General features: G+C 48.2%; 17 non-coding genes across 17 annotated transcripts; 8 read left to right on the forward strand and 9 right to left on the reverse strand.

Annotated features, from left to right (window-relative positions):
* Window positions 1-787: 787 nt before the first annotated feature.
* On the reverse strand, window positions 788-870 carry trnal-aag (transfer RNA leucine (anticodon AAG)). Its single transcript has one exon. It is a non-coding gene; the product is annotated as a tRNA-Leu (tRNA).
* Window positions 871-1,496: 626 nt separating this feature from the next.
* On the forward strand, window positions 1,497-1,615 carry trnal-caa (transfer RNA leucine (anticodon CAA)). The gene is made up of 2 exons: window positions 1,497-1,534; window positions 1,570-1,615. It is a non-coding gene; the product is annotated as a tRNA-Leu (tRNA).
* Window positions 1,616-2,552: 937 nt separating this feature from the next.
* trnal-aag (transfer RNA leucine (anticodon AAG)) lies at window positions 2,553-2,635 on the reverse strand. Its single transcript has one exon. It is a non-coding gene; the product is annotated as a tRNA-Leu (tRNA).
* Window positions 2,636-3,261: 626 nt separating this feature from the next.
* Window positions 3,262-3,380, forward strand: trnal-caa (transfer RNA leucine (anticodon CAA)). The gene is made up of 2 exons: window positions 3,262-3,299; window positions 3,335-3,380. It is a non-coding gene; the product is annotated as a tRNA-Leu (tRNA).
* Window positions 3,381-4,317: 937 nt separating this feature from the next.
* Window positions 4,318-4,400, reverse strand: trnal-aag (transfer RNA leucine (anticodon AAG)). The gene has a single exon. It is a non-coding gene; the product is annotated as a tRNA-Leu (tRNA).
* Window positions 4,401-5,026: 626 nt separating this feature from the next.
* On the forward strand, window positions 5,027-5,145 carry trnal-caa (transfer RNA leucine (anticodon CAA)). The gene is made up of 2 exons: window positions 5,027-5,064; window positions 5,100-5,145. It is a non-coding gene; the product is annotated as a tRNA-Leu (tRNA).
* Window positions 5,146-6,082: 937 nt separating this feature from the next.
* Window positions 6,083-6,165, reverse strand: trnal-aag (transfer RNA leucine (anticodon AAG)). Its single transcript has one exon. It is a non-coding gene; the product is annotated as a tRNA-Leu (tRNA).
* Window positions 6,166-6,791: 626 nt separating this feature from the next.
* On the forward strand, window positions 6,792-6,910 carry trnal-caa (transfer RNA leucine (anticodon CAA)). The gene is made up of 2 exons: window positions 6,792-6,829; window positions 6,865-6,910. It is a non-coding gene; the product is annotated as a tRNA-Leu (tRNA).
* A 937-nt stretch (window positions 6,911-7,847) lies between these two features.
* On the reverse strand, window positions 7,848-7,930 carry trnal-aag (transfer RNA leucine (anticodon AAG)). Its single transcript has one exon. It is a non-coding gene; the product is annotated as a tRNA-Leu (tRNA).
* A 626-nt stretch (window positions 7,931-8,556) lies between these two features.
* Window positions 8,557-8,675, forward strand: trnal-caa (transfer RNA leucine (anticodon CAA)). Its single transcript has 2 exons — window positions 8,557-8,594; window positions 8,630-8,675. It is a non-coding gene; the product is annotated as a tRNA-Leu (tRNA).
* A 953-nt stretch (window positions 8,676-9,628) lies between these two features.
* Window positions 9,629-9,711, reverse strand: trnal-aag (transfer RNA leucine (anticodon AAG)). Its single transcript has one exon. It is a non-coding gene; the product is annotated as a tRNA-Leu (tRNA).
* A 626-nt stretch (window positions 9,712-10,337) lies between these two features.
* On the forward strand, window positions 10,338-10,456 carry trnal-caa (transfer RNA leucine (anticodon CAA)). Its single transcript has 2 exons — window positions 10,338-10,375; window positions 10,411-10,456. It is a non-coding gene; the product is annotated as a tRNA-Leu (tRNA).
* Window positions 10,457-11,393: 937 nt separating this feature from the next.
* Window positions 11,394-11,476, reverse strand: trnal-aag (transfer RNA leucine (anticodon AAG)). Its single transcript has one exon. It is a non-coding gene; the product is annotated as a tRNA-Leu (tRNA).
* Window positions 11,477-12,102: 626 nt separating this feature from the next.
* trnal-caa (transfer RNA leucine (anticodon CAA)) lies at window positions 12,103-12,221 on the forward strand. The gene is made up of 2 exons: window positions 12,103-12,140; window positions 12,176-12,221. It is a non-coding gene; the product is annotated as a tRNA-Leu (tRNA).
* Window positions 12,222-13,158: 937 nt separating this feature from the next.
* On the reverse strand, window positions 13,159-13,241 carry trnal-aag (transfer RNA leucine (anticodon AAG)). Its single transcript has one exon. It is a non-coding gene; the product is annotated as a tRNA-Leu (tRNA).
* A 626-nt stretch (window positions 13,242-13,867) lies between these two features.
* On the forward strand, window positions 13,868-13,986 carry trnal-caa (transfer RNA leucine (anticodon CAA)). The gene is made up of 2 exons: window positions 13,868-13,905; window positions 13,941-13,986. It is a non-coding gene; the product is annotated as a tRNA-Leu (tRNA).
* A 937-nt stretch (window positions 13,987-14,923) lies between these two features.
* trnal-aag (transfer RNA leucine (anticodon AAG)) lies at window positions 14,924-15,006 on the reverse strand. The gene has a single exon. It is a non-coding gene; the product is annotated as a tRNA-Leu (tRNA).
* Window positions 15,007-15,631: the final 625 nt, after the last annotated feature.

Consider the following 15,631-nt stretch of genomic DNA (forward strand, 5'->3'; position numbering starts at 1 on the left):
GCTCTCTAAACTTATCACATTCTAACCCTGTTCTCGGGGATAGGGTTTAAAATCAGACTTCTCCTTTCAACCCATTCCCACACTAAAAAGCAGCAGACTCAAAGCATGACATTTTTATCCTCCCGCGTTGCTGAATTCCACGTTGCTTTCTCGTACTGTGGCTTTCAATCCCACTGCAGACAGTGGTGGTTCTCAGAAAAAGGGCACCACTGTCAAAGAATGAGATTTCTTCCACACAAAGGCTGCTCAAATCTGCTCCGTTCCTCAGGCAGGGAATTACTTGCAATGTTTACTTCCGACATTAACACATTTTGCCAGTATAAAAGGCACCAGAGCCAAACAAGTCAGGTATTAGCATGTGAAAGTTGCCAGAGTCGATGCCTTGGTGGACCGAGGCCTTTCAATGCTCAGACTGATGCTTACGGCCAAGGGCACAATAGTGTCAGGAAGGCCGAGTGGAGTGAGGCGCCAGACTCAAAGACTGTTAATCCTTAACTGACCAAAGGTCGGCGAATTCCGGTCCCTTTCTAGGGGCGTGGGTTGCAATCCCACCTCTGACGTGACATTTTTCCCCACACAAATGCAGCCAGCGTCAAAAGGCCTGTTGAACTGGCCTTCAATTTACAAGTGGCAACATCAAACTCTTCAACGGTTTGCCAACAAACTGAAGGCACCGTTCTCAGCTCAACCTCTTTTCCACACCAAAATAGTCATATCACAACACAGCGGGAGCCGACTGCTTCATGGCTCGCGGTGAAGGGGCGCAAATATTACACGCCACAAATTCTGGCAGCGGTGGGATTCGAACCCACTGCCTCCGAAGAGACTGGAGCCTTAATCCAGCGCCTTAGACCGCTCGGCCACGCTACCACTGGCAGCAGTTTCCGTTCTGGAACTAGTGACCGGTGAGTGAAATGTGACTTTGCTTTGGGCAAGATAATAATCAAGGCCATTGAAGTGGCAGACGGTAAACTCTCGAGAAATGATTTTGCAGCATACAGGTCCACAGGGCAACACCAGTAATTAGGTGCACGTTGGAACGAAGCAGTTACAACCTTCATTCAATATTTATTCCGACATCAACGTCACTGACAAAACCAGATTATCTGGTCATGATCACATTGCCGTTTGTGGGATCTTGCTGTGTGCAAACTGGCTGCGGCGTTCCCCACATTGCAACAGTGCCTTCACTTTTACAATACTTCATTGGCTGTAAAGCACCTTGGGACGTCGTTCGGTCATGAAAGGCGCTTTCGAAATACAATACAGAAAATGTTACCCGATAGCTGACAAAATGCGAGCTGTTGCGAGAAATACCTGTGTTTGAATGTTGGTTGCATTGCAGGGATGATGAACTTAATGACTGGCGCTGCCTGTTAAGTCCTGTCGTAAGAATGTGTGCGTTGTGTGTTTGCACAGGAGGAAGAATTGTGAGGCTGCTCAGTAAGTGTGCAGAATTTGCAGCACATTTTCCTGCGTGCTGCTGCACGACCATTGTCAGGATGGCCGAGTGGTCTAAGGCGCCAGACTCAAGGACTGTTAATCCTTACCTTACCAAAGGTTGGTGTATTCTGGTCCCTTTCTAGGGGCGTGGGTTCGAATCCCACTTCTGACATTAACTTTTTATCCAGACAAATGCCAGCCAGCGTCAAAAAGCCTGCTCAACTGGCTTTAAATTTGCAAGTGGTCACCTCAAGCTCCTCAACGCTATTGGCGTTTGCCAATAAGCGAAAGGCACCGCACCGCCCACAGACCAACTTGTTTTGCTCTCTAAACTTATCACATTCTAACCCTGTTCTCGGGGATAGGGTTTAAAATCAGACTTCTCCTTTCAACCCATTCCCACACTAAAAAGCAGCAGACTCAAAGCATGACATTTTTATCCTCCCGCGTTGCTGAATTCCACGTTGCTTTCTCGTACTGTGGCTTTCAATCCCACTGCAGACAGTGGTGGTTCTCAGAAAAAGGGCACCACTGTCAAAGAATGAGATTTCTTCCACACAAAGGCTGCTCAAATCTGCTCCGTTCCTCAGGCAGGGAATTACTTGCAATGTTTACTTCCGACATTAACACATTTTGCCAGTATAAAAGGCACCAGAGCCAAACAAGTCAGGTATTAGCATGTGAAAGTTGCCAGAGTCGATGCCTTGGTGGACCGAGGCCTTTCAATGCTCAGACTGATGCTTACGGCCAAGGGCACAATAGTGTCAGGAAGGCCGAGTGGAGTGAGGCGCCAGACTCAAAGACTGTTAATCCTTAACTGACCAAAGGTCGGCGAATTCCGGTCCCTTTCTAGGGGCGTGGGTTGCAATCCCACCTCTGACGTGACATTTTTCCCCACACAAATGCAGCCAGCGTCAAAAGGCCTGTTGAACTGGCCTTCAATTTACAAGTGGCAACATCAAACTCTTCAACGGTTTGCCAACAAACTGAAGGCACCGTTCTCAGCTCAACCTCTTTTCCACACCAAAATAGTCATATCACAACACAGCGGGAGCCGACTGCTTCATGGCTCGCGGTGAAGGGGCGCAAATATTACACGCCACAAATTCTGGCAGCGGTGGGATTCGAACCCACTGCCTCCGAAGAGACTGGAGCCTTAATCCAGCGCCTTAGACCGCTCGGCCACGCTACCACTGGCAGCAGTTTCCGTTCTGGAACTAGTGACCGGTGAGTGAAATGTGACTTTGCTTTGGGCAAGATAATAATCAAGGCCATTGAAGTGGCAGACGGTAAACTCTCGAGAAATGATTTTGCAGCATACAGGTCCACAGGGCAACACCAGTAATTAGGTGCACGTTGGAACGAAGCAGTTACAACCTTCATTCAATATTTATTCCGACATCAACGTCACTGACAAAACCAGATTATCTGGTCATGATCACATTGCCGTTTGTGGGATCTTGCTGTGTGCAAACTGGCTGCGGCGTTCCCCACATTGCAACAGTGCCTTCACTTTTACAATACTTCATTGGCTGTAAAGCACCTTGGGACGTCGTTCGGTCATGAAAGGCGCTTTCGAAATACAATACAGAAAATGTTACCCGATAGCTGACAAAATGCGAGCTGTTGCGAGAAATACCTGTGTTTGAATGTTGGTTGCATTGCAGGGATGATGAACTTAATGACTGGCGCTGCCTGTTAAGTCCTGTCGTAAGAATGTGTGCGTTGTGTGTTTGCACAGGAGGAAGAATTGTGAGGCTGCTCAGTAAGTGTGCAGAATTTGCAGCACATTTTCCTGCGTGCTGCTGCACGACCATTGTCAGGATGGCCGAGTGGTCTAAGGCGCCAGACTCAAGGACTGTTAATCCTTACCTTACCAAAGGTTGGTGTATTCTGGTCCCTTTCTAGGGGCGTGGGTTCGAATCCCACTTCTGACATTAACTTTTTATCCAGACAAATGCCAGCCAGCGTCAAAAAGCCTGCTCAACTGGCTTTAAATTTGCAAGTGGTCACCTCAAGCTCCTCAACGCTATTGGCGTTTGCCAATAAGCGAAAGGCACCGCACCGCCCACAGACCAACTTGTTTTGCTCTCTAAACTTATCACATTCTAACCCTGTTCTCGGGGATAGGGTTTAAAATCAGACTTCTCCTTTCAACCCATTCCCACACTAAAAAGCAGCAGACTCAAAGCATGACATTTTTATCCTCCCGCGTTGCTGAATTCCACGTTGCTTTCTCGTACTGTGGCTTTCAATCCCACTGCAGACAGTGGTGGTTCTCAGAAAAAGGGCACCACTGTCAAAGAATGAGATTTCTTCCACACAAAGGCTGCTCAAATCTGCTCCGTTCCTCAGGCAGGGAATTACTTGCAATGTTTACTTCCGACATTAACACATTTTGCCAGTATAAAAGGCACCAGAGCCAAACAAGTCAGGTATTAGCATGTGAAAGTTGCCAGAGTCGATGCCTTGGTGGACCGAGGCCTTTCAATGCTCAGACTGATGCTTACGGCCAAGGGCACAATAGTGTCAGGAAGGCCGAGTGGAGTGAGGCGCCAGACTCAAAGACTGTTAATCCTTAACTGACCAAAGGTCGGCGAATTCCGGTCCCTTTCTAGGGGCGTGGGTTGCAATCCCACCTCTGACGTGACATTTTTCCCCACACAAATGCAGCCAGCGTCAAAAGGCCTGTTGAACTGGCCTTCAATTTACAAGTGGCAACATCAAACTCTTCAACGGTTTGCCAACAAACTGAAGGCACCGTTCTCAGCTCAACCTCTTTTCCACACCAAAATAGTCATATCACAACACAGCGGGAGCCGACTGCTTCATGGCTCGCGGTGAAGGGGCGCAAATATTACACGCCACAAATTCTGGCAGCGGTGGGATTCGAACCCACTGCCTCCGAAGAGACTGGAGCCTTAATCCAGCGCCTTAGACCGCTCGGCCACGCTACCACTGGCAGCAGTTTCCGTTCTGGAACTAGTGACCGGTGAGTGAAATGTGACTTTGCTTTGGGCAAGATAATAATCAAGGCCATTGAAGTGGCAGACGGTAAACTCTCGAGAAATGATTTTGCAGCATACAGGTCCACAGGGCAACACCAGTAATTAGGTGCACGTTGGAACGAAGCAGTTACAACCTTCATTCAATATTTATTCCGACATCAACGTCACTGACAAAACCAGATTATCTGGTCATGATCACATTGCCGTTTGTGGGATCTTGCTGTGTGCAAACTGGCTGCGGCGTTCCCCACATTGCAACAGTGCCTTCACTTTTACAATACTTCATTGGCTGTAAAGCGCCTTGGGACGTCGTTCGGTCATGAAAGGCGCTTTCGAAATACAATACAGAAAATGTTACCCGATAGCTGACAAAATGCGAGCTGTTGCGAGAAATACCTGTGTTTGAATGTTGGTTGCATTGCAGGGATGATGAACTTAATGACTGGCGCTGCCTGTTAAGTCCTGTCGTAAGAATGTGTGCGTTGTGTGTTTGCACAGGAGGAAGAATTGTGAGGCTGCTCAGTAAGTGTGCAGAATTTGCAGCACATTTTCCTGCGTGCTGCTGCACGACCATTGTCAGGATGGCCGAGTGGTCTAAGGCGCCAGACTCAAGGACTGTTAATCCTTACCTTACCAAAGGTTGGTGTATTCTGGTCCCTTTCTAGGGGCGTGGGTTCGAATCCCACTTCTGACATTAACTTTTTATCCAGACAAATGCCAGCCAGCGTCAAAAAGCCTGCTCAACTGGCTTTAAATTTGCAAGTGGTCACCTCAAGCTCCTCAACGCTATTGGCGTTTGCCAATAAGCGAAAGGCACCGCACCGCCCACAGACCAACTTGTTTTGCTCTCTAAACTTATCACATTCTAACCCTGTTCTCGGGGATAGGGTTTAAAATCAGACTTCTCCTTTCAACCCATTCCCACACTAAAAAGCAGCAGACTCAAAGCATGACATTTTTATCCTCCCGCGTTGCTGAATTCCACGTTGCTTTCTCGTACTGTGGCTTTCAATCCCACTGCAGACAGTGGTGGTTCTCAGAAAAAGGGCACCACTGTCAAAGAATGAGATTTCTTCCACACAAAGGCTGCTCAAATCTGCTCCGTTCCTCAGGCAGGGAATTACTTGCAATGTTTACTTCCGACATTAACACATTTTGCCAGTATAAAAGGCACCAGAGCCAAACAAGTCAGGTATTAGCATGTGAAAGTTGCCAGAGTCGATGCCTTGGTGGACCGAGGCCTTTCAATGCTCAGACTGATGCTTACGGCCAAGGGCACAATAGTGTCAGGAAGGCCGAGTGGAGTGAGGCGCCAGACTCAAAGACTGTTAATCCTTAACTGACCAAAGGTCGGCGAATTCCGGTCCCTTTCTAGGGGCGTGGGTTGCAATCCCACCTCTGACGTGACATTTTTCCCCACACAAATGCAGCCAGCGTCAAAAGGCCTGTTGAACTGGCCTTCAATTTACAAGTGGCAACATCAAACTCTTCAACGGTTTGCCAACAAACTGAAGGCACCGTTCTCAGCTCAACCTCTTTTCCACACCAAAATAGTCATATCACAACACAGCGGGAGCCGACTGCTTCATGGCTCGCGGTGAAGGGGCGCAAATATTACACGCCACAAATTCTGGCAGCGGTGGGATTCGAACCCACTGCCTCCGAAGAGACTGGAGCCTTAATCCAGCGCCTTAGACCGCTCGGCCACGCTACCACTGGCAGCAGTTTCCGTTCTGGAACTAGTGACCGGTGAGTGAAATGTGACTTTGCTTTGGGCAAGATAATAATCAAGGCCATTGAAGTGGCAGACGGTAAACTCTCGAGAAATGATTTTGCAGCATACAGGTCCACAGGGCAACACCAGTAATTAGGTGCACGTTGGAACGAAGCAGTTACAACCTTCATTCAATATTTATTCCGACATCAACGTCACTGACAAAACCAGATTATCTGGTCATGATCACATTGCCGTTTGTGGGATCTTGCTGTGTGCAAACTGGCTGCGGCGTTCCCCACATTGCAACAGTGCCTTCACTTTTACAATACTTCATTGGCTGTAAAGCGCCTTGGGACGTCGTTCGGTCATGAAAGGCGCTTTCGAAATACAATACAGAAAATGTTACCCGATAGCTGACAAAATGCGAGCTGTTGCGAGAAATACCTGTGTTTGAATGTTGGTTGCATTGCAGGGATGATGAACTTAATGACTGGCGCTGCCTGTTAAGTCCTGTCGTAAGAATGTGTGCGTTGTGTGTTTGCACAGGAGGAAGAATTGTGAGGCTGCTCAGTAAGTGTGCAGAATTTGCAGCACATTTTCCTGCGTGCTGCTGCACGACCATTGTCAGGATGGCCGAGTGGTCTAAGGCGCCAGACTCAAGGACTGTTAATCCTTACCTTACCAAAGGTTGGTGTATTCTGGTCCCTTTCTAGGGGCGTGGGTTCGAATCCCACTTCTGACATTAACTTTTTATCCAGACAAATGCCAGCCAGCGTCAAAAAGCCTGCTCAACTGGCTTTAAATTTGCAAGTGGTCACCTCAAGCTCCTCAACGCTATTGGCGTTTGCCAATAAGCGAAAGGCACCGCACCGCCCACAGACCAACTTGTTTTGCTCTCTAAACTTATCACATTCTAACCCTGTTCTCGGGGATAGGGTTTAAAATCAGACTTCTCCTTTCAACCCATTCCCACACTAAAAAGCAGCAGACTCAAAGCATGACATTTTTATCCTCCCGCGTTGCTGAATTCCACGTTGCTTTCTCGTACTGTGGCTTTCAATCCCACTGCAGACAGTGGTGGTTCTCAGAAAAAGGGCACCACTGTCAAAGAATGAGATTTCTTCCACACAAAGGCTGCTCAAATCTGCTCCGTTCCTCAGGCAGGGAATTACTTGCAATGTTTACTTCCGACATTAACACATTTTGCCAGTATAAAAGGCACCAGAGCCAAACAAGTCAGGTATTAGCATGTGAAAGTTGCCAGAGTCGATGCCTTGGTGGACCGAGGCCTTTCAATGCTCAGACTGATGCTTACGGCCAAGGGCACAATAGTGTCAGGAAGGCCGAGTGGAATGAGGCGCCAGACTCAAAGACTGTTAATCCTTAACTGACCAAAGGTCGGCGAATTCCGGTCCCTTTCTAGGGGCGTGGGTTGCAATCCCACCTCTGACGTGACATTTTTCCCCACACAAATGCAGCCAGCGTCAAAAGGCCTGTTGAACTGGCCTTCAATTTACAAGTGGCAACATCAAACTCTTCAACGGTTTGCCAACAAACTGAAGGCACCGTTCTCAGCTCAACCTCTTTTCCACACCAAAATAGTCATATCACAACACAGCGGGAGCCGACTGCTTCATGGCTCGCGGTGAAGGGGCGCAAATATTACACGCCACAAATTCTGGCAGCGGTGGGATTCGAACCCACTGCCTCCGAAGAGACTGGAGCCTTAATCCAGCGCCTTAGACCGCTCGGCCACGCTACCACTGGCAGCAGTTTCCGTTCTGGAACTAGTGACCGGTGAGTGAAATGTGACTTTGCTTTGGGCAAGATAATAATCAAGGCCATTGAAGTGGCAGACGGTAAACTCTCGAGAAATGATTTTGCAGCATACAGGTCCACAGGGCAACACCAGTAATTAGGTGCACGTTGGAACGAAGCAGTTACAACCTTCATTCAATATTTATTCCGACATCAACGTCACTGACAAAACCAGATTATCTGGTCATGATCACATTGCCGTTTGTGGGATCTTGCTGTGTGCAAACTGGCTGCGGCGTTCCCCACATTGCAACAGTGCCTTCACTTTTACAATACTTCATTGGCTGTAAAGCGCCTTGGGACGTCGTTCGGTCATGAAAGGCGCTTTCGAAATACAATACAGAAAATGTTACCCGATAGCTGACAAAATGCGAGCTGTTGCGAGAAATACCTGTGTTTGAATGTTGGTTGCATTGCAGGGATGATGAACTTAATGACTGGCGCTGCCTGTTAAGTCCTGTCGTAAGAATGTGTGCGTTGTGTGTTTGCACAGGAGGAAGAATTGTGAGGCTGCTCAGTAAGTGTGCAGAATTTGCAGCACATTTTCCTGCGTGCTGCTGCACGACCATTGTCAGGATGGCCGAGTGGTCTAAGGCGCCAGACTCAAGGACTGTTAATCCTTACCTTACCAAAGGTTGGTGTATTCTGGTCCCTTTCTAGGGGCGTGGGTTCGAATCCCACTTCTGACATTAACTTTTTATCCAGACAAATGCCAGCCAGCGTCAAAAAGCCTGCTCAACTGGCTTTAAATTTGCAAGTGGTCACCTCAAGCTCCTCAACGCTATTGGCGTTTGCCAATAAGCGAAAGGCACCGCACCGCCCACAGACCAACTTGTTTTGCTCTCTAAACTTATCACATTCTAACCCTGTTCTCGGGGATAGGGTTTAAAATCAGACTTCTCCTTTCAACCCATTCCCACACTAAAAAGCAGCAGACTCAAAGCATGACATTTTTATCCTCCCGCGTTGCTGAATTCCACGTTGCTTTCTCGTACTGTGGCTTTCAATCCCACTGCAGACAGTGGTGGTTCTCAGAAAAAGGGCACCACTGTCAAAGAATGAGATTTCTTCCACACAAAGGCTGCTCAAATCTGCTCCGTTCCTCAGGCAGGGAATTACTTGCAATGTTTACTTCCGACATTAACACATTTTGCCAGTATAAAAGGCACCAGAGCCAAACAAGTCAGGTATTAGCATGTGAAAGTTGCCAGAGTCGATGCCTTGGTGGACCGAGGCCTTTCAATGCTCAGACTGATGCTTACGGCCAAGGGCACAATAGTGTCAGGAAGGCCGAGTGGAGTGAGGCGCCAGACTCAAAGACTGTTAATCCTTAACTGACCAAAGGTCGGCGAATTCCGGTCCCTTTCTAGGGGCGTGGGTTGCAATCCCACCTCTGACGTGACATTTTTCCCCACACAAATGCAGCCCCACACAAATGCAGCCAGCGTCAAAAGGCCTGTTGAACTGGCCTTCAATTTACAAGTGGCAACATCAAACTCTTCAACGGTTTGCCAACAAACTGAAGGCACCGTTCTCCGCTCAACCTCTTTTCCACACCAAAATAGTCATATCACAACACAGCGGGAGCCGACTGCTTCATGGCTCGCGGTGAAGGGGCGCAAATATTACACGCCACAAATTCTGGCAGCGGTGGGATTCGAACCCACTGCCTCCGAAGAGACTGGAGCCTTAATCCAGCGCCTTAGACCGCTCGGCCACGCTACCACTGGCAGCAGTTTCCGTTCTGGAACTAGTGACCGGTGAGTGAAATGTGACTTTGCTTTGGGCAAGATAATAATCAAGGCCATTGAAGTGGCAGACGGTAAACTCTCGAGAAATGATTTTGCAGCATACAGGTCCACAGGGCAACACCAGTAATTAGGTGCACGTTGGAACGAAGCAGTTACAACCTTCATTCAATATTTATTCCGACATCAACGTCACTGACAAAACCAGATTATCTGGTCATGATCACATTGCCGTTTGTGGGATCTTGCTGTGTGCAAACTGGCTGCGGCGTTCCCCACATTGCAACAGTGCCTTCACTTTTACAATACTTCATTGGCTGTAAAGCGCCTTGGGACGTCGTTCGGTCATGAAAGGCGCTTTCGAAATACAATACAGAAAATGTTACCCGATAGCTGACAAAATGCGAGCTGTTGCGAGAAATACCTGTGTTTGAATGTTGGTTGCATTGCAGGGATGATGAACTTAATGACTGGCGCTGCCTGTTAAGTCCTGTCGTAAGAATGTGTGCGTTGTGTGTTTGCACAGGAGGAAGAATTGTGAGGCTGCTCAGTAAGTGTGCAGAATTTGCAGCACATTTTCCTGCGTGCTGCTGCACGACCATTGTCAGGATGGCCGAGTGGTCTAAGGCGCCAGACTCAAGGACTGTTAATCCTTACCTTACCAAAGGTTGGTGTATTCTGGTCCCTTTCTAGGGGCGTGGGTTCGAATCCCACTTCTGACATTAACTTTTTATCCAGACAAATGCCAGCCAGCGTCAAAAAGCCTGCTCAACTGGCTTTAAATTTGCAAGTGGTCACCTCAAGCTCCTCAACGCTATTGGCGTTTGCCAATAAGCGAAAGGCACCGCACCGCCCACAGACCAACTTGTTTTGCTCTCTAAACTTATCACATTCTAACCCTGTTCTCGGGGATAGGGTTTAAAATCAGACTTCTCCTTTCAACCCATTCCCACACTAAAAAGCAGCAGACTCAAAGCATGACATTTTTATCCTCCCGCGTTGCTGAATTCCACGTTGCTTTCTCGTACTGTGGCTTTCAATCCCACTGCAGACAGTGGTGGTTCTCAGAAAAAGGGCACCACTGTCAAAGAATGAGATTTCTTCCACACAAAGGCTGCTCAAATCTGCTCCGTTCCTCAGGCAGGGAATTACTTGCAATGTTTACTTCCGACATTAACACATTTTGCCAGTATAAAAGGCACCAGAGCCAAACAAGTCAGGTATTAGCATGTGAAAGTTGCCAGAGTCGATGCCTTGGTGGACCGAGGCCTTTCAATGCTCAGACTGATGCTTACGACCAAGGGCACAATAGTGTCAGGAAGGCCGAGTGGAGTGAGGCGCCAGACTCAAAGACTGTTAATCCTTAACTGACCAAAGGTCGGCGAATTCCGGTCCCTTTCTAGGGGCGTGGGTTGCAATCCCACCTCTGACGTGACATTTTTCCCCACACAAATGCAGCCAGCGTCAAAAGGCCTGTTGAACTGGCCTTCAATTTACAAGTGGCAACATCAAACTCTTCAACGGTTTGCCAACAAACTGAAGGCACCGTTCTCAGCTCAACCTCTTTTCCACACCAAAATAGTCATATCACAACACAGCGGGAGCCGACTGCTTCATGGCTCGCGGTGAAGGGGCGCAAATATTACACGCCACAAATTCTGGCAGCGGTGGGATTCGAACCCACTGCCTCCGAAGAGACTGGAGCCTTAATCCAGCGCCTTAGACCGCTCGGCCACGCTACCACTGGCAGCAGTTTCCGTTCTGGAACTAGTGACCGGTGAGTGAAATGTGACTTTGCTTTGGGCAAGATAATAATCAAGGCCATTGAAGTGGCAGACGGTAAACTCTCGAGAAATGATTTTGCAGCATACAGGTCCACAGGGCAACACCAGTAATTAGGTGCACGTTGGAACGAAGCAGTTACAACCTTCATTCAATATTTATTCCGACATCAACGTCACTGACAAAACCAGATTATCTGGTCATGATCACATTGCCGTTTGTGGGATCTTGCTGTGTGCAAACTGGCTGCGGCGTTCCCCACATTGCAACAGTGCCTTCACTTTTACAATACTTCATTGGCTGTAAAGCGCCTTGGGACGTCGTTCGGTCATGAAAGGCGCTTTCGAAATACAATACAGAAAATGTTACCCGATAGCTGACAAAATGCGAGCTGTTGCGAGAAATACCTGTGTTTGAATGTTGGTTGCATTGCAGGGATGATGAACTTAATGACTGGCGCTGCCTGTTAAGTCCTGTCGTAAGAATGTGTGCGTTGTGTGTTTGCACAGGAGGAAGAATTGTGAGGCTGCTCAGTAAGTGTGCAGAATTTGCAGCACATTTTCCTGCGTGCTGCTGCACGACCATTGTCAGGATGGCCGAGTGGTCTAAGGCGCCAGACTCAAGGACTGTTAATCCTTACCTTACCAAAGGTTGGTGTATTCTGGTCCCTTTCTAGGGGCGTGGGTTCGAATCCCACTTCTGACATTAACTTTTTATCCAGACAAATGCCAGCCAGCGTCAAAAAGCCTGCTCAACTGGCTTTAAATTTGCAAGTGGTCACCTCAAGCTCCTCAACGCTATTGGCGTTTGCCAATAAGCGAAAGGCACCGCACCGCCCACAGACCAACTTGTTTTGCTCTCTAAACTTATCACATTCTAACCCTGTTCTCGGGGATAGGGTTTAAAATCAGACTTCTCCTTTCAACCCATTCCCACACTAAAAAGCAGCAGACTCAAAGCATGACATTTTTATCCTCCCGCGTTGCTGAATTCCACGTTGCTTTCTCGTACTGTGGCTTTCAATCCCACTGCAGACAGTGGTGGTTCTCAGAAAAAGGGCACCACTGTCAAAGAATGAGATTTCTTCCACACAAAGGCTGCTCAAATCTGCTCCGTTCCTCAGGCAGGGAATTACTTGCAATGTTTACTTCCGACATTAACACATTTTGCCAGTATAAAAGGCACCAGAGCCAAACAAGTCAGGTATTAGCATGTGAAAGTTGCCAGAGTCGATGCCTTGGTGGACCGAGGCCTTTCAATGCTCAGACTGATGCTTACGGCCAAGGGCACAATAGTGTCAGGAAGGCCGAGTGGAGTGAGGCGCCAGACTCAAAGACTGTTAATCCTTAACTGACCAAAGGTCGGCGAATTCCGGTCCCTTTCTAGGGGCGTGGGTTGCAATCCCACCTCTGACGTGACATTTTTCCCCACACAAATGCAGCCAGCGTCAAAAGGCCTGTTGAACTGGCCTTCAATTTACAAGTGGCAACATCAAACTCTTCAACGGTTTGCCAACAAACTGAAGGCACCGTTCTCAGCTCAACCTCTTTTCCACACCAAAATAGTCATATCACAACACAGCGGGAGCCGACTGCTTCATGGCTCGCGGTGAAGGGGCGCAAATATTACACGCCACAAATTCTGGCAGCGGTGGGATTCGAACCCACTGCCTCCGAAGAGACTGGAGCCTTAATCCAGCGCCTTAGACCGCTCGGCCACGCTACCACTGGCAGCAGTTTCCGTTCTGGAACTAGTGACCGGTGAGTGAAATGTGACTTTGCTTTGGGCAAGATAATAATCAAGGCCATTGAAGTGGCAGACGGTAAACTCTCGAGAAATGATTTTGCAGCATACAGGTCCACAGGGCAACACCAGTAATTAGGTGCACGTTGGAACGAAGCAGTTACAACCTTCATTCAATATTTATTCCGACATCAACGTCACTGACAAAACCAGATTATATGGTCATGATCACATTGCCGTTTGTGGGATCTTGCTGTGTGCAAACTGGCTGCGGCGTTCCCCACATTGCAACAGTGCCTTCACTTTTACAATACTTCATTGGCTGTAAAGCGCCTTGGGACGTCGTTCGGTCATGAAAGGCGCTTTCGAAATACAATACAGAAAATGTTACCCGATAGCTGACAAAATGCGAGCTGTTGCGAGAAATACCTGTGTTTGAATGTTGGTTGCATTGCAGGGATGATGAACTTAATGACTGGCGCTGCCTGTTAAGTCCTGTCGTAAGAATGTGTGCGTTGTGTGTTTGCACAGGAGGAAGAATTGTGAGGCTGCTCAGTAAGTGTGCAGAATTTGCAGCACATTTTCCTGCGTGCTGCTGCACGACCATTGTCAGGATGGCCGAGTGGTCTAAGGCGCCAGACTCAAGGACTGTTAATCCTTACCTTACCAAAGGTTGGTGTATTCTGGTCCCTTTCTAGGGGCGTGGGTTCGAATCCCACTTCTGACATTAACTTTTTATCCAGACAAATGCCAGCCAGCGTCAAAAAGCCTGCTCAACTGGCTTTAAATTTGCAAGTGGTCACCTCAAGCTCCTCAACGCTATTGGCGTTTGCCAATAAGCGAAAGGCACCGCACCGCCCACAGACCAACTTGTTTTGCTCTCTAAACTTATCACATTCTAACCCTGTTCTCGGGGATAGGGTTTAAAATCAGACTTCTCCTTTCAACCCATTCCCACACTAAAAAGCAGCAGACTCAAAGCATGACATTTTTATCCTCCCGCGTTGCTGAATTCCACGTTGCTTTCTCGTACTGTGGCTTTCAATCCCACTGCAGACAGTGGTGGTTCTCAGAAAAAGGGCACCACTGTCAAAGAATGAGATTTCTTCCACACAAAGGCTGCTCAAATCTGCTCCGTTCCTCAGGCAGGGAATTACTTGCAATGTTTACTTCCGACATTAACACATTTTGCCAGTATAAAAGGCACCAGAGCCAAACAAGTCAGGTATTAGCATGTGAAAGTTGCCAGAGTCGATGCCTTGGTGGACCGAGGCCTTTCAATGCTCAGACTGATGCTTACGACCAAGGGCACAATAGTGTCAGGAAGGCCGAGTGGAGTGAGGCGCCAGACTCAAAGACTGTTAATCCTTAACTGACCAAAGGTCGGCGAATTCCGGTCCCTTTCTAGGGGCGTGGGTTGCAATCCCACCTCTGACGTGACATTTTTCCCCACACAAATGCAGCCAGCGTCAAAAGGCCTGTTGAACTGGCCTTCAATTTACAAGTGGCAACATCAAACTCTTCAACGGTTTGCCAACAAACTGAAGGCACCGTTCTCAGCTCAACCTCTTTTCCACACCAAAATAGTCATATCACAACACAGCGGGAGCCGACTGCTTCATGGCTCGCGGTGAAGGGGCGCAAATATTACACGCCACAAATTCTGGCAGCGGTGGGATTCGAACCCACTGCCTCCGAAGAGACTGGAGCCTTAATCCAGCGCCTTAGACCGCTCGGCCACGCTACCACTGGCAGCAGTTTCCGTTCTGGAACTAGTGACCGGTGAGTGAAATGTGACTTTGCTTTGGGCAAGATAATAATCAAGGCCATTGAAGTGGCAGACGGTAAACTCTCGAGAAATGATTTTGCAGCATACAGGTCCACAGGGCAACACCAGTAATTAGGTGCACGTTGGAACGAAGCAGTTACAACCTTCATTCAATATTTATTCCGACATCAACGTCACTGACAAAACCAGATTATCTGGTCATGATCACATTGCCGTTTGTGGGATCTTGCTGTGTGCAAACTGGCTGCGGCGTTCCCCACATTGCAACAGTGCCTTCACTTTTACAATACTTCATTGGCTGTAAAGCGCCTTGGGACGTCGTTCGGTCATGAAAGGCGCTTTCGAAATACAATACAGAAAATGTTACCCGATAGCTGACAAAATGCGAGCTGTTGCGAGAAATACCTGTGTTTGAATGTTGGTTGCATTGCAGGGATGATGAACTTAATGACTGGCGCTGCCTGTTAAGTCCTGTCGTAAGAATGTGTGCGTTGTGTGTTTGCACAGGAGGAAGAATTGTGAGGCTGCTCAGTAAGTGTGCAGAATTTGCAGCACATTTTCCTGCGTGCTGCTGCACGACCAT

This window comes from Pristiophorus japonicus, chromosome 8, assembly GCF_044704955.1.
Source record: "Pristiophorus japonicus isolate sPriJap1 chromosome 8, sPriJap1.hap1, whole genome shotgun sequence".
NCBI lineage: Eukaryota > Metazoa > Chordata > Chondrichthyes > Pristiophoridae > Pristiophorus > Pristiophorus japonicus.